Below are 21,175 nucleotides of genomic sequence, written 5' to 3'. Positions count from 1 at the left end.
GATGTAGTGGAATTGCAATGAGAAAAGCATGAGTTTACATTCTGGACTCATCGCTCTGCAGTATTTGGTTAACAATCACTTTCCTTTGAGAGAATCATTTCTTCTTTGCAAATCAGGCACGATTACTTATCTCAGACATAGCATAGGACTGACTGAGATAAATTATGAGGTGCTTAACTCAGCACATCACTCCTAAAAGTCAGTCAAGTGGAGGTAGTTACAATTTGCAAAGACAAATACGTCAAATGCAGGAGGCTGAGGCAGGAGGATCACTTGGCCCAGGACTTTAAGACCAGCCTGGACAACATAGCGAGACCCTGTCTCTACAAAAAATTAAAAAAGTAGCCTGGCATGGTGGCTCAGGCCTTTAATCCTAGCACTTTAGGAGGCTGAGGAAAGACTGCTTGAGTCCAGGATATCGAGGCTGCCATAAGCTGTGATCATATCACTGCTCTCTAGCCTGGGTGACAGAACAAGAACCTGTCTTTTAAAAAATAAAACATAAATTAGTGAGCAAGAAATAAAATGTTGGTCAATGTTTTTTTTTTTTGAGACAGAGGCTTGCTCTGTCTCCCAGGCTGGAGTGCAGTGGCGTGATCTCTGCTCACCGCAAGCTCAAGCTCCGCCTCCCGGGTTCCTGCCATTCTCCTGCCTCAGCCTCCCGAGTAGCTGGGACTACAGGCGCCCACCACCACGCCTGGCTAATTTTTTGTATTTTTAGTAGAGACAGGGTTTCACCGTGTTAGCCAGGATGGTCTCGATCTCCTGACCTCGTGATCCGCCCGTCTCGGCCTCCCAAAGTGCTGGGATTCCGGCGTGAGCCACTGTGCCCGCCTGGTCAATAATTTTTAAAATATTTTCCAGTGAAGTCCATAGTGTCCAGAGTCTCATTCCTCCTTGTCTATTTACCATGTGTATTTGATCTGACTTTGAAAAGGTCTTTGAATAAATTGAAGAGTTTGAAGATGGTAAAGAGAAAAATGCTTTGCCCAACTTTACTGTTGTTTAATTAAACTTTTTGTTTTGAGATAATGGTAAGTTCACATGTAGTTTTAAGAAACAATACGGGAGATCCCAGGTACTCTAGTAAGTTTACCACAATGGTAACACTGTGCAAAACTACAGTAGAATAACACAACCAGGATATTAACATGGATGCAGTGGAGATACAGAACATCCCCAAGACCACAAGCATCTCTCATGTGGCCCAGTTATAGCCTAACCCACTGCCCACCTGCCCCTACCCCTCCCGAACCCTGACAACCACTAATCTAGTCTCCATGTCTATCATTTTGTCATTGCAAGAATGTTATGTAAATGGAATCATCTAGCACAGGAACCTTTTGGAATTGGCATCCCCCTCCCTCACTCATGGTTCCCTGAAGATTCAGCCAGTTCTTTAATGTGTTGGGGGTTCATTCCTTTTCGTTGCTGGGTAGTGCTCTATGATATGGGTGTACCACAGTTTAACCATTCACTTGTTGAAGGATAACTGGGTTATTTCCAGTTTTTGTCTCTTATGAATCAAGTTGCTATAAACATCCATGTATAGGTTGTTGTGTAAACAACAGTCTTCATCTCTCTGGGATCAATGCCCAAAAGAATAATTGCGAGGTCATACGATAGTGTGTGTGTGTGTTTAAGGAACTGCTTCAAACTGTTTTCTGAGTGGCTGTAGCAGCTCACATTCCCACCAGCACTGCATGAGTGGTCACCTGTCTCTGCATCTGTGCCAGCTTTTGGTGTCCTTTTTTTTGTAGCCATTTTAACAGGTATATAGTGAAGCCAAGTGATTTTACTTTACACTTCTCTAATGACTGACTTGTTAAGGATCTTTCCACATGCTTATTTGCCATCAGTAACATGTCTGTTTATGTCTTTTGCCAATTTTTTAATTGGATTTTTGGTTTTTATTGTGGGGTTTTCAGAGTTCCTTTTATGTTTTACGTATTATTTCTTTGCTGTATATGTGGTTTGCAAATATTTTCTCCCACTCTCCAATTTGCTTTTTCCCTGTCTTTTCAGGATCATTGGTAAAGCAAGCAAAAGTTTTAGTTTTGATGAAGTTCGATTTTCAATTTTTCCTTTCATGTCCTGTGCTTTTGGTATTGTCTAATTCTTTGCTTAGTCCTAGATCTTGAAGATTTCCTTAATTTTTTTTCTAAAAATTTGCACATCTACATTTTACATTCAAGTCTATGATTCATTAATTTTGCATAAGATGTGAGAATAGATCAAGGTACATTGTTTTTGCCTACGGAGATCCAATTGCTCCAAAATTCAATTGGGTATATTTGTGGGGATTTTTTTTTTTTAAGTTTACTATTCTGTTCTGTTTATTTACACGCCTATCCCTTTGCCAATACCACAGCCTTGATTACTATAGCTATATAAAGTCTTGAAATTGGGTGGACTGATTCTTCTCACTTTATTCTTCATTTTAGAAAGTGTTTTTGTTATTTCTGTTTTCTGCTTTTTCATAGAAATTTTACAGCGATCTTGCCTGCATGAATAAAAATTGTTCTGGCTTTTGATAGGAATCTTAACAAAACTGTGCATCAATTTGGGGAGAATAAGTATCTTTACTCCTTTGAGTCTTTCAATCCATGAACACAGAATGTCTTTCCATTTATCTAGATCTTGATGTCTTCATCAGCATTCTGCAGCTGTCAGCACATATAAATGTTTTGTAGATTTACACCTAAGTATTTCATTTGTTGAATGATTGTAAATGGTGCTTTCTATCTTAATTTTTGGTGTCCATGTATTCATTGTCAGTGTATGGAAATACAATTTATTCTATATTTAACTTGCTGAATTCACTTCTTCATCCAAATCTCACATCTTATAGAACATTAACCCAAAATGAATCATGAACTTAAATGTAAAAGGTAGATACGTAAATTTTTAGAAAAAAGAAAATGAAGGAAATCTTCAGAATTTAGGGCTAAGCCTAGAGAGTTCTTAGACTTGATATCAAAAGCACAGTGCATACAAGGAAAATGGAAAAATCAGAATTCATCGAAACTAAAACTTTTGCTTTGCAAAAGATCCTGAAAAGAGAAAAAAAATTATGGCATGGAAGAAAATATTTGCAACACACATATATGAAAAACTATGAAGGTTTTTTGGTTATGTTTTTGTTTTTGTTTTTAAATTGCTTGAGATTTTCTGTGTAGAAAGTCACGTCACCTGTAAATAAGGGCAGGTTTATCGCTTCCTTTTCAATCTGTATGTCTTCTTTTCTACTTTATGTCTTATTCTGGTGACCAGAACTTCTCGTACCGTGTTGAATAAGAGTGATGAGAGTAGGTATGCTTGTTTTGTTTCTCATCTTAGGGGGAAAATTCAGCCTTTCAACGTTGACTACAATATTTGCTGTAGGCGTTTTGTAGATGTCCTTTAATCAAGCTGAGGAAGTTCTGTATTTCTATGTTCCGAAAATTTTATCTTTTTTTATTTTAGATATTTTTCTTTCTCCAAATTTATTTATCAGGAGCGACTGAAATAAAAATATAATTGAGTCCTATCATCATTATCATGGAAATGGCTTTAAGAGAAAACTGGTCAGATGAATATTATTGCTTCCCATTTTCAACCAGCAAACAGTTGCCACTGATAAATTGACAGTCAGGAGTCTGTCAAGAATGCTCAAGATATGTTATATAATACAACATGACTGTTCATAGCAGGAACAATCCCAGGAAATAACTTACATGTACTTCCTGATTTCATCATACAAGACAAGCACAAAAGCACCACCCATGCCTCTGAGAACATTGGACCATGCACCCTTGAAAAAAACTCTGCCTCCTTCACCATGAGCAATCTTCCTCCAGCAGTGAAGCATGCCTGTGTACATGACGTCAGTTGTGCCCTGACTGTATCATCACGCTGTGGCGAACAGTGTCAAATGGATAGGAAGTCAACCCAGCAACGGCAGTGACAGACTGTGCGATCATCCAGCTGATGACCATGTGAGTGTTCCTGGAATCTGGAAGCTTTCTCCTTGCAGAGTCATAGACACCGATAGGCATCTCGGTAGATGACAATACCCTGCACAGACACGTTAGAGCCTTGGTACAGGCCTTTAATCCCATCAGATTTGTAGATCTTAACCAGGCAGTCACCAAGGCCTCAGAATTCCCTTTCAGCGCCAGCTTTACCCACATCAGCTGCTAGATGGGGATGGGTAAAATCAACGGGATACACAAAACACAAGGATGTGGCCCCAGGAGCACTGACTGATGCCAGATTCCCTGCAAAATTGAGCCAAAACTGGATCCTCTTGTCCACACCCCCCAGGAAGATCTGCTTGTATTTATCTTTGAAGGCGAAGTTGAGAGTGTGGGTAGGGAAGTATCTGATGACATTGGCCAGGTTATGTGCTGGAAGGACAGGACTCCTGCTCCTTGGGAGTACGGAGCATGCAGTCTACAATGCCTTTGTATTGCTTATCTGCAGTGATCTGCTTGCTGGCACTCTGCACCTGCAGCAACAGCTTGATCCCTCCGTGGGTGCTACCGCCGTCTAGGAGATGGCCGCAGCCACTCCACCTGCCAGGAAGTCCTTGGCAAGGACGCAGTGGCAACTGTCATGTTGAAATGAAGAGGAGGCAGGCTGCTGGGGGTCGGGACTGGGAGGGAACCGGCTTTGACTCTGAGGCTGCCTGGGCAGAAATTTTCATTATGAATAAATACAAAAATATTATAAACTGTTTATTCTGCCTTGATTTCATATAATGTCATTTTTCTTGTTTAGTTTATGTTAATATGGTGGATAATTACTGATTGACTTTTGAATATTGAACCAGCCTTGCATCCCTGGAATAAATCCTCTTTGATCATAGTCTATAATTTGTTTCATATATATTTTTTTCTTTTTCTTTTATTTTTGAAACAGAGCCTCGCTCTGTTGCCCAGGCTGGAGTGCAGTGGTGCGGTCTCTTATGTATGCTCCATGGTCTCTTGGGAAGAATGTGTATACTGCTGTCATTGGGTGCAGTGTTCTATACATGTAAATTAGACCCTGCTGGTTGGTGATATTGTTAAATTCTTCCATATTCCCACCGATTTTCTGTCTAGTTGTTCTCCCAACTGTTGAGAGAAGGGAATTGAAGTCTCCAACTATAATTGTGGATACTTTTATTTCTCCTTTCAGTTCTGTCAGTTTTTGTGTCACACATTTTGCAGCTTTATTGTTTGGTGCATTCACAGTTAGTATTGCTATATCTTCTTGCTGAAAAACATTTATAATTTATCATTATAAAATGTCCTTCTTTGTCTCTGGTAATTTTCTTTGCTCTGAGGTTTGCTTCATCTAATATTAGTATACCCAATCCTTTTTCCCTTTGATTAATGCTTGTTTGATATATCTTTCTCCATCCTTTTATTTTCAACCTGCTTGTACCATATTTGAAATGAGTTTCTTGAAGAACGCATGTATTTGAGCCATGTTTCTTAATCTACTTTACCAATCTCTATATTTTAATTGTTGTATTTAGATCATTTATATTTAATGTCATTATTGATATGTTAGGGTTTAGAACTGCCAGTTTATATTTTGTTTTCCCCTTGTTCTGTTTTTTTGTTTTGTGCTCTGTTTCCTTTTCCATGATTTTTTGTGAGTTTTTGAACATTTTTAGATTTCCATTTTGATTTATCTATGATGTTTTTTAGTGTTTCTCTTTGTATAGCCTAATTAATGATTGTTTTAGGTATTACAATATATACATAACATTAGAATCTAGTGATGTGATTATTTTATCAGTTTGAGTGAAATATAAAAACCTTATCTTCCTTTATGTGCCTGTATTCCCCCAATTTTTTATTTTTGTTTATTACTTATACTTATTTTTTGAGACGGAGTCTTGCTCTGTCACCCAGGCTGGTGTGCAGTGGTGCAATCTCGGCTTACTGCAACCTCCACCTCCTGGGTTTAAGCGATTCTCCTGCCTCAGCCTCCTCGGTATCTGGGACTACAAGCACATACCACTATTCCTGGCTAATTTTTGTATTTTTAGTAGAGATGGGGTTTTACCCATATTTGTTGAACTCTTGACCTCATGATCCACCCGCCTTGGCCTCCCAAAGTGTTGGGCTTACAGGCGTGAGCCACTGTGTCCGGCCTCCCACGGTTTTTTAATGTAGTTTTAAACATTTTCTCTACATATATTTAGAGCCATATCAAAGTAGTTCTACATTTTTTTGTTGTTGTTGAGATGGAATCTTGCTCTGTCTCCCAGGCTGGAGTACAGTGGCGCAATCTTGGCTAACTGCAACCTCCCTCTACTGGGTTCAAGTGACTGTCCTACTTCAGCCTCCTGAGTAGCTGGGGTTACAGGCATGTACCACCATACCCAGCTAATTTTTGTATTTTTGGTAGAGACAGGGTTATGCCATGTTGGCCAGGCTGGTCGTCTCAAACTCCTGACCTCAGGTGACCTGCCTGCCTTGGCCTCCCAAAGTGCTGAGATTACAGGCATGAGCCACCATGCCCAGCCAGTTCTATAATTTTTGTTTCAGCTGTCAAACATAATTTAGGCAACTCAAGATTAGAAGGAAAGCCTGTTGTATTTCCCCATATATTTGCTTCCAGTGTTCTTTTTTCCTTTCTGATGTTCCATGGTCTTTTTCTGTTGTTGTTGTTGTTGTTGTTGTTGTTTTGGCTTTTCCTTTTGTCTAAGAGAAGTTCCTTTAGCTAGTCTTTAAAAGTTGATCTTCTAGCAACAAATTCTCTTTATTTTCATTAACCTGAGAATGTCCTGACTCAGTTTATTGCTGAAGGATATTTTGATCGGTTGTAAGATTCTGGGTTAACAATTTTCTTCTTCCAGCAGTTGAAAAATATTATGCCACTTCTTTCTGCCTTCTATGGTTTCTGATAAGAAATCTTTTTAATGTGATAATTTCCCTGTAAGTAAAGTGTTGTTTTTCTCTGACTGTTTTTTAGATGTCTCCTTTTCTTCATATTTTTAAATTTTAATTACAGTTTGACTTAGGTGTGGATTTATTTAGGGTTTGTTCATTTTCTTGAACTGATAGATTTATGTCTTTTCCAAAATTTAGAAAGGTTTTAGACACTATTTCTTCAAATATTTTTCAGCTCTTCTCTCTTTCTCCTCTCTTCTATGACTCAAATACCAATTGTGTTATTTCTTTTGTTACAGGCCTCTCTCTGAGGCTATTTGCATTTTCTTTTCAGTCACTTTCTCTCTGTTTTTCAGATTAATTTCTATCATCTTATTTACCAGTTTACTGATTATTTTCTCTGTTCCCTCCATTCTGCTACTGAGGTCATCCACTGAGCTTCATATTTTGGTTATTGTATTTTTCAGTTCTAATATTTTCATATGATGCTTCTTTATGTCTTCAACTTATTTGCTAAGATTTTATAATTTTGCTAAATACCTCTATTTATTTCCAGCATGTTTGTGATTGCTTGTTGAAGCATTTCTATCACGCTGTATTAAAGTTTTTGTCAGATGATTTTAACATCTCTCTCATGGTGTTGACATCTGTAGGGTCTCTTTTTTCATTCAGTTTGAGATCCCCCTAGTCCTTCATACGACAAGTTACTTTCAATTAAAACCTGGACATTTTTGTATTATGCTATGAGCTTCTAGATTTTGTTTAAGCCTTCTGTTTTAACTGGCTTTTCCTGACACTATTCTGGCAGGAAAAATGTGGAGGGTGCTGTCTAGTTACTGCCAAATGGAGGCAAAAGTCCCAGGTTCCTCACTTGGTCTTCACTGGCATCTGAGAGGGGGTTTCTTGTAGTTCTGAGTGGGGCTAGAAGTTCTAGCTCTATGCACGGTCCCCACTGACATCATGGTGCTCTCATACACCGGGATGATGGGTAAAGTCCTGACTTTTCACTAGGCCTCCTCGGATACCACCCAAATGTGGGGGTTCTTTGGAGAGTGAGGAATCTCATGATTGCTGAGTATGGGTGGAAGTCAGTTTGCTTGCATGGGCTCCATTAACACTGGGAGGAAGGGTGGAATAAGGTAACACTCCTCTTACTGACTAGTTATTATGAAAATCTTATAGCTCCCTACTTGGCCTTCTCTGATACCACCCTGGCATGGTGTTGTACCTTGGTGCAGTTTCACAAAGGTGGAAGTCTAGGTGCCCCTGTGCAGGCTTTGCTGGCTTAGGTGGGGAGAAGACCATTTTTTTTTTTTTTTCTGTGATGTCTGCTTTGAGTTGAGGCTTTAGAGGCTCACTTCATTTTATCATAGGGCTTTGTCTCATTGCACTTTGGAGATACTGCTTTTTTTTTTTTTTCTTTTTTTTAACAAATTGAAGGTTTGTGGCAGTCCTAGGTTGGGCAAGTCCATCGGCACTGTTTTCCGACAGCATGTGCTCTCTTTGTGTCCTTGTTATGTTTGGGTAATTCTTGCAGCATTTCAAACTCTTTGATTAATATTATAACTGTTATGGTGATCTGTTATCAGTGATTTTTGATGATACTATTGTAATTGTTTTGGAGCAACATGAACCACGCCCCTATAAGACAGCAAAATTAATAGATAAATGTTGTGCATCTTTGGATGTCTCCACTGACCAGCCCTTCTCCCATCTCTCTCCCACTTCTCAGGCCTTCCTATTTTCTGACATTCAACAATGTTAAAACCAGGCCAATTAATAATCTAGCAATGACCTCTAAATGTTCAGGTGAAAGAAAGAGTCACACATCTCTTACTTTAAATCAAAAGCAAGAAATAATTAAGCTTTCTGAGGATAGCATGTCAAAAGCTGACATTAGCTTAAAGCTAGGTCTCTTGCACTGAATAGCCAAGTTGTGAATGCAAAGGAAAAGTTATTGACAGAAGTTGAAAGTGCTATTCCAGTGAACGTATGAATGATAAAACAGATAGGAGAAAAGATCAAACTAGCCACAACATTCTGTTAAGCCAAAGCCTAATCCAGAGAAAGGTTCTAACTTTCTTTGATTTTATGAAGGCTGAGAGAGCTGAGGAAGCTGCAGAAGAAAAATCTGAAGTTAGCAGAGGTTGGATCCTGAGATTTAAGGAAAGAAGTAATCTCCATAACATAAAAGTGCAAGGTAAAGCAGCAAGTGCTGATGGTGAAGCTGCAGCAAGTTATCCAGAAGGTCTAGTTAAGATAATTGATTAAGGTGGCTATGGTAAACAACATATATTTAGGGTAGACAAAACAGACTTCTACTGAAAGAAGATGCCATCAGGACTTTCATAGCTGGAGAGGAGAAGTCAATGCCTGACTTCAAAGATACGAACTTCAAAGGACATGCAACTCTTGTCAGGGGTGAATGCAGCTGGTGACTTTAAGTTGAAGCCAATGCTCATTTAACCTTTCCAAAAATCCTTAAGAATTATGCTGACTCTACTCTGCTTGTGCTCTAGATATGGATTACAGCCTGCATGACAGCACATTTTTTTACAGCATGGTTTACTGAATATTTTAAGCCCCCTATTGAGAACTACTGCTCCGAAAACAACAAGATTATTTTCATAATATTTGTGCTGTTTGACAGTGCAATGGTCACTCAAAAACTCTGGTAGAGACATACCAAAAGATTAATGTTGTTTTACTGCTAACACAACATCCATGATGCATCCCATGGATGAAGGAGTAATTTCAAATTTCAAGTCTTATTATTTAAGAAATCTATCTTTTTAGGCTGTAGCTACCATAGATAGCGACTCTTCTGATAGACCAGGGAAAATTAAATTTAACAGTTTCTGGGAAGGATTCACCATTCCTTTTAATGCCATTAAAAGCTTGGAAGGAGGTCAGAATATAAACACTAATGAAAATTTGAAAGAAGCTGATTCCAATCTTCATGAATGACTTTGAGGGGTTTAAGATTTCAGTACAGGAAGTCTCTGCAGATGTGGTAAAAACAGCAAGGGAACTAGAATTAGAACTGGAGTCTGAAGTTCTGACTGAATTGCTGCAATCTCATGGTAAAATGTGAACAAATGAGAAGTTGTTTATGATGCATGAACAAAGAAAGTGATTTCTTGAGATGGAATTTACTCCTGGTGAAGATGATGTGAACATTGTTGAAATGACAGCAAAGAATTTAGAATATTGCACAAGTTTAGTTGATAAAGCAGAAGCAGAGTTTGAGAGGATTGACTCAATTTTGAGAGAATCTTTACTCTGGGTAAAATACTATGAATAGCAACACATGCTACAGAGAAATCTTTCATGTAAAGAAGAGCTAATCAGTGTGGCAAACTTCACTGCTGTTTTATTTTTGAAAATTGCCACAGCCATCCCAATCTTCAGCAACCGCCACACTGATCAGCCAGTGGCCATCAACATCGAGGCAAGACCCTCCACCAGCGAAAAGATTACGACTCACTGAAGACTCAGATGATCATTGGCATTTTTTAGCAATAAAATGTTTTTAAAATGATGGCCTGTTCATAGTGTTTTTAGACATAATGCTAATGCACACTTAATAGACTATGGTATCGTGTAAACATAACTTTTAAATACACTAGAAACAAAGAAACGTATGTGACTGACTTTATTGTGATACTTGCTTTCCTGTGGTTGCCTAGAACTGAACCCATAACATCTCTGAGGTACGCATGTATCATTTCAAAACATTGTCTTGTTGGTTTGTTCCTTTCTCTTTAGCTGGAGAGAGTATTTTTGTCTGAGATGTTTCCCCCCATGCATGTCCAGTTTTCCAGCTTCTTCAGTACCACAGCTGAAATACACGGGGCAAAAGGAAACACCAGAAACGCACCACCATGTCAGTTCCACTTTTGTCTGGCTTTATTTTTATGTAGTAGTTGAAAAATATAATCAATGTCTATTCCTAGAAATACTATCTTCACTTGGCTTCTTAGAACACATATGCCCCTGGTTTTCCCCCTACCTCACTGGCTCATTCTCTTCTTCATTTCCTTTCTTTCTTTTCTTCCAGACCTGTAAGTACTGACATGTTCCTGTATTCAGAGCTTGATTCTCTTTTCTTCATATTTTTCTCCACTCTAAACCTGGCTGCATATTAAAATCACGGGAGGCCGGGCGCGGTGGCTCCCGCCTGTAATCCCAGCACTTTGGGAGGCCGAGGCGGGCAGATCACAAGGTCAGGAGATTGAGACCATCCTGGCTAACATGGTGAAACCCCATCTCTACTAAAAATACAAAAAAAAAAAAATTAGCTGGGCGTGGTGACAGCGTCTGTAGTCCCAGTTACTCGGGAGGCTGAGGCAGGAGAATGGTGGGAACCCGGAGGCGGAGCTTGCAGTGAGCCGAGATCGTGCCACTGCACTCCAGCCTGGGCAACAGAGCGAGACTCTGTCTAAAAAAAAAAAAAAAAAAAAAAATCACGGGAACATAAGATGCAAACACGTATGTCTCTAATTTTAGGCAGTCCTAGTTAATTCTCATATGTCCCCAAGGCTAAAAACAACTATTAGCAAGTTTTTCTAATTTTTAAAGAAACAATTTCTTTTTCTGTTTTTTAAAAAGCTTTTATGTTTATCAAAATTATATATGAACCCACTCTAAAAAATAAGATGGTTCTTTAAGTTTTGTTAACCAAAGAAAAATATATATTCTGGATAGTAACTGCTTTTTATATACATAGTTTCCAAGTATTTCCTCCCATTCTGTAGGTTCCCTTTACTCTGTTGTTTATTGCCTTTGCTGGACAGAAGCATTTTAATTTCATGTAACCCTGTTTGTCTATTTTTGGTTTGGTTGCTTGTGCTTTTGAGGTCCTCTCCAAAATATTCCATCCCCAGACCCATGTTATGAAGCATTTCCCCTATTTTTTTCCTGAGTAGTTTTATAGCCTCTAGACTTACATTTAAGTTTTTAATCCATTATGAGTTGATTTTTGTAAACTGTGAGAAAGAAGGGGTCTAGTTCATTCTTCTTCTTGTGGATATCTAGTGTTCGCAGCACCATTTATTAAAGATACTGTCCTTTCACCAGTGTGTGTTCTTGGCACCTGTGTCAAAAATCAGTTGGCTGTAAATGTGTGGGTTCATGTCTGGGTTCTCTATTCTGTTCCATTGGCCTACATGTCTGCTTTTTATGTTAATACCATGTTGTTTTGGTTATGAATGCTTTGTAGTATATTTTAAATCAGGTAGTGTGAAGCCTCCAGCATTCTTCTTTTCACTCAGAATTGCCTTGGCTATTCTGGGTTTTTTGTAACTCCATATGAATTTTAGGATTGTTTTTTCTATTTCTGTGAAGAATGTCATTGGCATTTTGATAGGGATTGCATTAAATCTGTTGATTGCTTTGGGTAATATGGTCATTTTAACAATATGAATCCTTCCCCATCATGAACATGGATGTCTTTCCATTTTACCTCTTCATTATTTTTTTTTGTCAGTGTTTTATAGTTTTCCTTGTAAAGTTCTTTTACCTCCTTGGTTAAATTCATTTCTAGGTGTTTTATTTTATGTTTTGTAGTTATTGTAAATGGAACTGCCTTTAACTTTTCTGTCATTTTTTTAGAATTCCTGTTATTCAGATGATATATTTTCTGCTCTGACCCTTTGATTTTTATATCACTTCTATTTCTTCTTATAATTCTTTCTACTCTATTTTATAAGACTTTTTTTTAAATCAAGTTTTACTTTTCAAGCCTATTGTACTTTTATTTATGCCGTAATCTTAAGTTCTAAGAGGTCTTTTTAATTTCCACATTTTCTCCTTTTCATCGTTTTCTGCTCTTAATTTATGAAAGTAACATCTTATCAATACAAATATATAAATAACAATGTATTTTTATAATAGTTCATTATTTAGATTTCCTTTTTTTCTGCATAATTTCTGTTACTTCTTATCCCAGGTTGCTTTTTAGCTGTTAATTTGCTTTGTTTGGTGTTTATCTTTCCTGTTAAAGACCTTCTTCAGATGTCAGTAATCTTGGGTTGTCTGATCACGTATGAATGAGAAATGAACAATGTTTCTGGAAGCTCCTGTTAGTGCGATTGTATGGTGTTGGAAATGTGTTTTGGGGACATCCTGGTATTGGAAATAATCAGATGGGGTTTCTCCCTCTTTTGTGCTAGTCGTGTTCCCTGGAGAAGATTCCCCGCATATTCTACTAGAGGTGAAACGTGGAAGCTGAGGGGCAAGAGGAGCTGGAGGTAGCACTGGCATTCAGGGTGCATGCATGTCCTCACTTCGCCCTTTAGTTTTTGACTCAGTCCTTAGGCGTCCACTGTGCCTTTTTTACTTTAAGGAGAAACCTTTAAGGAGAGACCTCCCCTACTCTTCCTTTATGCTCCCATAGAGTATAAAGCTTCCTCTTTTATAGCCATGGAGTGGGGAAGTTGCTAAGTTGTGTTAATTGGAGAATATGAGCTACATTTCTAGCTAAAGAACTTTAAATATCCATCTCCCCCCCATCTCTACTAAAATACAAAAAATTAGCCAGGCGTGCTGGCACGCACCTGTAGTCCCAGCTACTTCAGGAGGCTGAGGCAGGAGAATTGCTTGAACCCGGGAGGCAGAGGTTGCAGTGAGCTGTGATCGTGCCACTGCACTCCAGCCTGGGTGACAAAGCAAGACTCCGTCAAAATAATAATAATAATAACAATAATAATAAAACTAAATTTAAAAAAATCCATCTCCTGTACATTAGCTTGCTTCCTTGCTTCCTTTTACTTCTACTTCAGAGATACTTGGTGCCACCCATTTCTGAGTCTCTGTTGGAAACTCTGGGGTTTAAATGAGACTAGTTTTTAGCTTTCTCCTGATGGTTTAGAATTCGGATTTCTTGAGTTTACTAAGTAGGATTGTCTCAGGTCTACTTGTCACCTACATAAATGTGCCGTTTTTCTCTTCTCTTACTCTCTCCATCCTCCTGGCTTCATTTTTTAAAAATTACTTTTTACTGACATTTGATAGAGTTCCAGTGTTCCAAGGGAGCAAAGTTAGTTGCTTGAGTTCAGTCTGCTGTAACATGTCCTAAAGCTTTTCTTTGGTGGGGCACTGGCTCAGGGATGGAGAGTAGAAAAGACAGAACAGGCGATGCTGACTGAGTTTTGGGCTTGGGGGAATGTGAGAGAGTGAGACTGGAAAGGAAGAGGAGACGCTGAAAGTTACGTGGAGAAAGATGGGTGGATGTTGCCATGACTTCTACTTTGGAGTCTGCACTTCCTTATTAGTCTCTGATATTTCAAACAATCCTGCTTAGTGACCTTTAGGATTGCCCCATTTTTTCACTGGAAGTTGAGTGAGGACAGAGGTAGCTGCTGGCAATATTCATGGTGGTGCCACCTAAGCTTCTGCCTGGGTCACCATACCCACCTCCATTTCATCACTAGAAGAATTCTGAGAACAAGACATGGAGACAGCCTTCCAGGTGAGAAACAGGCCAACCAGGTTTCATCCTCATGCTCAAGTGTGCCAAGGACTTTGATTCCTGCTTGTTCATCCCTTTGGTAAAATATTGTCCAAGCCTCCTACTAACCGCCTGCGTTCCTGAATAGATATTTGCTTGGAGAAGGGTAGGACTTCAGCTAAAGCCTTTAAAATGTGCTATTTGCATGACTTATGATAATCAATAGACACTATCTATTGTTAACTTCATATTTTTATGATGTGAGTGTTTTTTTTCCTTTGTAAGTCACCCCAAAGCCTAATGGAACAGGAGGTATATTAAGTACTGAAATGAATTAAACATAATCGATTTCCTCAGTTTAGATTATTTGCTATTTTTGGTTTATTGGTTTTCTTGGGACTGGAATTTGAATGACTGTTAGGTAAATCACCTTTCACCTTTTATTATCTATTGATAAGTAATGATTAGGTTGGCATTGTATGTCCCTACACCAAGATACATACTGGAAGTAATCTGTTACTTGCAAAATGTGAAAGCAAGCTAATTTCAGGTCATTAGTTGTATTGAAAGTCCTGTTTGTGTCCACATTTGGTGAGTTAAATACAAATTAAATAGAAACATATGGACAAAATTCATCTTGAAACAGGCACAGACTTAAAAATGAGAATATATGTACTTGATATGAGATTGCGTTTAGGCAATACATAATTTAATAGTTTAAATTATTTAATAAAAACCACAATATCACTGAATGCACCCACATGAATTCCTATAATTTAATATTGAGAATAGGGGTCATATATTTTACTAAATATATGTTAGCAAACCATGCACTGAGCATCAAAACCTCCATACGAGTAGGAGAAGAGGGCAACATCAAGTTTAACATAAACAGTATACTTGGGTCAGGTGCCATCCTTCAAGACAGCATCAATAGCACTCAGAGCACAAGATGCAGAAAGGTGGGAGATGAGAGAGAGAAGAGGCTGTGCAGACTTGAATTTTGAGATTCTGGAATCTTCAAAAGAGGGAGCCTAGAGATAGAGAGAAAAGGCCTAAGTTTGTTGGCACTGTGGAGAAAGCTGGAGCGCAAAGTTCTGTACCCATTACCTAGGAGTTTGCATTTTCCTATTAGAATCTGAATTTAGGGTCTTCAATACTTCTATCAACAAGGATGTGATGTCCTATGAAGGTACAGAGACCTGCCAGAGGTAATTTACATCAGGCCAGATCTGTTGTTGGTCCTTTGAATAAAGACGCCCATCTTAGTCATCTCTGGCTGCTATAACGAAAATAACACTGACTGGGTGACTTAAACAACAGACACTTATTTCTTACAGTTCTGGAATCTAGAAGTCTGAGATCAGGGTGCCAGCATGGTCAAGTTCTGTGAGGGCCCTCTTCTGGGTTGCAGACTGCCGACTTCTTGTGCTATTGTCACATGGCAGAGAGCCAGCTAGATTGTAAGGGCACTAATCCCATTCATAAGGGTTCCACCCTCATGGCTTCATTACTTCCCAAAGACCCCACCTCTAAGTGCTATCATACTGGGGATTAAATTTCCACATATGAATCTGGGGGAGACACATTCAGTCCTAACAGCCACCTTCCTGGGAAGGCAAGCACTAAGGCTGGGTGAGAGCCCAACATGGACCCAACTGTGCACCCAGGACTGTCTTCTCATGGGTCTCTCACCCGCTTGTGCCTGCTTTGTGTTTCTGTCATTTTATTCCTGGGCTCTCAATACCCATCCATTCTGAAGAACCATTTGACCCAGTGAATTCACCAGCATCAGCTCTTTGCCCTGTACTGGATTAGTTTGGTGGATTCAAACACAATGAGGTCACAAAGTTTGCCAAAAGTTCACTTTTATTGCAGCAAAATATGTAGATATTACTTATGGCATGCAGATCAGCTACAGTGGGTAGGCAGAGGAGTTCCCAGGGTTCTAAACCCTATTCCGGAACACTTCTGGGCACTCAGCGGTCACAGACAGGACCCACTGAAACTGATGAGTCATCTTGCCTAGGGTGCTGCCCGTTTTCGGTCCTCTAGAGCTACTGCTCTGACACCAGGCTATTTATTACTCTTATAGGGTAAAAAGAAACAGCCAAAACCATACACACACACAAACACAATCATGATTATATGACTCATATACACAGGTATTTAGCCATTTGAATTGGTTCCTCCTTAAACACTCATCTTTAGATTGTGCACGGTGGCTCATGCCTGTAATCCCAGCACTTTGGGAGGCTGCGGTGGGAGGATCACTTGAGGCCAGGAGCTCAAGACCAGCCTGGGCAATGCGGTGAGACCCCGTCTCTGCAAAATATAGAAAAATTAGCTGCCTGTGGTGGCATGCGCCTGTAGTCCAAGCTACTCAGGGTGCTGAGGTGGGAGGGTCGCTTGAGCCTGGGAGATCAAGGCTGCGGTGAAGTGTGATTGAACCACTGCTCTCTAGCCTGGGCAACAGAGCGAGATCCTATCTCAAAAAAAAGATAATAATAATAATCTTTAGTTGTTCCCTAGTTAATATCTCATTATACCCCCTCGATTTTGACATCACTGAACTATGAGAAAGAGACACTTTCTCCACCAATCCATTGTCTTATGAATATTTCATTGTATCCCCATGATACCCTCCTGATTGGTGAGAAAAAATTAAATAAGCAGGCTTGCAAGCCACCAGGATGGGAAGCTCCCCAAATCCTTCCCAGACAAGATCCAGGGGAGAGAGGCTCTCTGGCACTTCAGACATTTGTGTCATTGCATTGCTCTTTTAAAATAACTTGCTTTGAGCTGGAGCTCCAAGGAAAAGATAATAATAACAAAATAACAAATGTTTTTATTGAAAAATAAAAATTATATATATTTATGGTTTCTTTTCTACATATAATGCTATTCCCTACCCTTCTGGCTTGTTTTGTTTTGTTTTGTTTTTTGAGATAAAGTCTCGCTCCGTCACCCAGGCTGGAGTGCAGTGGCGTGATCTTGGCTCACTGCAAGCTCCATCTCCTGAGTTCAGGCCATTCTCCTGCCTCAGCCTCCCAAGTAGCTGGAATGACAGGCACCCACCACCACACCCAGCTAATTTTTGTATTTTTAGTAGAGATAGCGTTTCACCAGATTGGCCAGGCTGGTCTCGATCTCTTGACCTCAGGTGATGCACCCTCCTCAGCCTCCCAAAGTGCTGGGATTATAGGCATGAGCCACCACACCTGGCCGCCGGTTTGTTTTTTTGTTTTCTGTTTTATTGCTGGAAACTGGACAAAGAAAACTGGAGAAGTCAAATGATCTAATGTTAATCCTGTCCCTAACACTTAAGACACCTTGGACCTAAGCACACAATAAAGAATAAGAAAAATAACGAAAATGAAAAGTCGTATTCATTTTTTCTTACCCCAATATTTAATTTTTTTATTACTATAAACTGGAATATTGTTCTAGTTAGATGAGATTTTCATACATTGTAAGCAAATTTCTTATAAGCGTATGTCATTTTTAAGATTACAGTAGTATTTAATAATATTGCATTTTACCTAACGAACAGGTAAAATAAAGGAACTTTGTTATAGAATGATTACCTTATGTGAGAACTGTGACTGACCACACTGTCCGTTCTGATATTTACATCTGAGGTGTACTCTTTGAGGGGATTCAAACATTATAAAACCCTTTGTAATGGGTTGTATTTTATACAAATGTTTGTTTTTTCCTGAGAGCAGCCAGGTTGAATTTAAAAAGGATTATAGTACAAGAAAATGTAACTTTTTTTTCTTACAGAACTATCATGAAGATTTACTTAAATTGACCTTATTTGTAATTTATCCTGATCCCCATCAATGGTGGTTTTAATACTTTGCTGCCTTCAGGTCAAAACAGGTGGACCTTCAACAGGTGACCCATGATGGCATTTGTGCTCTGATAATTACAGCTGGTTGCTTTGTATTTCAAATGAATTTTCCATCCCAGCTAATGGCTCTTTGTTCTCAGACAGGAAAAGGTCTGTACCTTTTCTCCCTCCTTAGGAACACCTGAGGCAAGCTTGACCCTAAGCAGAACTCCTTGCAAACATCCACTGTCAAACTGGGGTCTTTCAGGGGTTTCCATGTACCAATTACTCATCGAGAAATGCTTTCAGCAAGCAAGATATTCCTGGTCCTTCTGGAACAGATTGTTTATTGTCAACAAACCTGTCATTTGTGGGCTGCAGCAGAGTTGAAGAATGAATGTTGGAAATCTCACAAGAAAGAGCTTTGTGACGAGGAAGATGAACAGGCTGAGAGAGCCCCAAGCTCAGTGGCAGCTTTGTGCTACCCTATCCTCAACACCACACTCTCCCTGGGAAACCGAAACTCCTCCTGGCAGAAAAGGGCACTCAGGAAGCCACATTGGATGGGCTGGGGAACTCCTAGGTACTGATGCTGCACTTGCTATTACTTTATCATATACATTTCACTAGTTATCAATAACAGTCTGTATCATATCTAATCCACTAGTTATCAATAACAGTCTGTAGTCTGTTAAACTGATCATCACATCATCATTGTCATCATGGCTGTGACAATGCAGCAGTCTGCCCTCTCCTTCCCCATCACCACCATCATCTATATTTACGGAACACACATCTAAATGCATTATTATTTTCATTCTGAGCATCAGTGTAAGGGGTATGTATTCCATTGCCTCCCTATCTATGTACCAGGCGCTGGGCATTGAGAGGTGGTATATAGATCTTAGTTCTACCATTTATGATCTAAAACAGCTGAAAGTATTGATATAAGGATACTAAAAACTAAATAGAGGCTGGGTGCTGTGGCTCACGCCTGTAATCCCAGCACTTTTGGAGGCCGAGGCAGATGGATCACCTGAGGTCAGGAGTTCAAGACCAGCCTGGCCAACATGGCAAAACTCCATCTCTACTGAAAATACAAATGTTAGCTGGATATGGTGGCACACGCCTATAGGCCCAGCTACTCTGGAGGCTGAGGCATGAGAATTGCTTGAACCCGGGAGTTGGAGGCTGCAGTGAGCCGAGATTGTGCCACTGCCCTCCAGCCTGGGTGACAGAGTGAGACTCCGTCTCAAAAAAAAAAGAAAAAGAAAAAGAAAAAAGAAACTAAATAGATATAATTTATTGACATTACAGATATAATTTAATTTTAACTATTAAGAGCACAATCAGGACAATTCTATGTTTTCCATTTCCATTTCATGTCCCTCCTGGCACCCTGAAGGTTTGTATGCTCCAGTTATGTGGGGCCACGCACCCAGTTTGTAGCCAGTAGAATGAGGACAGAAATACCATTATGTTGTAGAAAAGGCGAGCCTTGCCTCTGTTGAGGCTATTCTGAGATCTCAGGGTCCCCAGCTCTTAAGTGGAGCGGCGATAAATCCACGGTGCTGGACGTGACATGTACTCTGTGTATGTCTGATCGACAATTAAAAGTCACAGAAAAATTAAAAGACATTTGAAAGTCACAGAGAAATTCAACCTTCAATTGTCTTCACACAAAGGAATGACTCTAGTTGCACATCTGACTGGACAGTTGTAATGCTGGGATATGGCCCTGTGACTGCTGTGTGGATGCGGGCATCCTGGAGCTGGTTCTCTGCTCTGTGGTGACCTGGCTCTCTTTGGATTCTACTCAGCATGGAAGAAGTTACTTAGAGCAAATACTTTACATTTACTAGTAAGATAGCTGCACAGGCTGGGACTTTTCTGACAACGGTAATGATCTCATTAGTTATTTTAATAGTTTAAATAGTGCCTTGGAGAGTAAGAAGATCGACTGTTAGGGGAAGAAAAAACACAGCTGAGTTGTCTTATTAATGAATTGAGCCACTCATTAGCTAATCTTTTCCAAAGTCTTTAATGATCTCCTGGTTAATGGCTGCTAGAAATACAGAAGTACTTTAATAGAGGGCTCTCAATCTAAAACATTTGCAGCTGTAACATTGATTACTTTGTACATAATAATAATAACAACTCGGCCAACTTTTCCTGTGTGCTTACTATGTGTCAGGCACATGTGGGAACAGAGAATACCTGAAAAGACAAACAGCCTTAATTCATTTGGCTATAGCTAATGGGTTTCTAACTCAAGTTACACATCAATGTATTAAATCAGGTCAATTGATGTAATTAGCCAACTGTTAAAAATTGTACAGATGGAGAGAGCCGGTGGACCCCAATGGTCATGATTTACGAGAAGGCACACATCACACCTTGCCTCTATGGGGAAGAAAATTCATTTTTCACAGACAGTGTAAGTCTCTATCCTGAGGTAATAGAGAAGCGAGTTTGTGATTGTTTTGTTGTTATTGTTGTCTCTCTCCTTAATCTTCCCACCTCGCATTTAAAAACTCAATTAAAAAATAAACCGTGAATATTAGTCACCATGTTCTTTGTTGTGGAAGAAAGAGGCAATGTTTCACAATCCCTTAAAATTGAAGTTTTAAGGGATTGATGCCCTCCAGCAGCTGATTTGGAATACCTAGTTACTTGTCAACTCCTAACCAGGACACAGAGTAGTTCAGAAAAGTCGCCCTGGGAGTGTCAGGTGGCAGCCAAGTGTGCAGATGCGGGAAGTCAGACTGCACTGAAATGCTGTCTTTCCTTCTGAGAAACTGCGACTTTGCTCAGGTTAATACATTTTCAACATTTCACTTTCTTCATCCCTGGAAATGGAGGCCTAGTAACCACCTCACTGGACTGCTGTGAGGACTCAATTCCAATGCGATGATACACATGATGTACTGGTATGCAACAGGTATCCAGCAGATGGCAGCTACGATGTTTGTGTTTATCATTAATAATGGGAGTACCACTTGGGCAAGTTCATCTTGGTGA

The 21,175-nt window shown here is 39.5% G+C and overlaps 1 pseudogene; it reads right to left on the bottom strand.

Moving 5' to 3' along the window:
* Window positions 1-3,712: 3,712 nt before the first annotated feature.
* The window catches only part of LOC105524490, a 32,969-nt pseudogene continuing 15,506 nt past the window's right edge, over window positions 3,713-21,175 (bottom strand).

Source organism: Colobus angolensis, unplaced genomic scaffold, assembly GCF_000951035.1.
Source record: "Colobus angolensis palliatus isolate OR3802 unplaced genomic scaffold, Cang.pa_1.0 Scaffold5, whole genome shotgun sequence".
Lineage (NCBI taxonomy): Eukaryota > Metazoa > Chordata > Mammalia > Primates > Cercopithecidae > Colobus > Colobus angolensis.
This window is presented reverse-complemented; position numbering and strand designations above follow the sequence as displayed.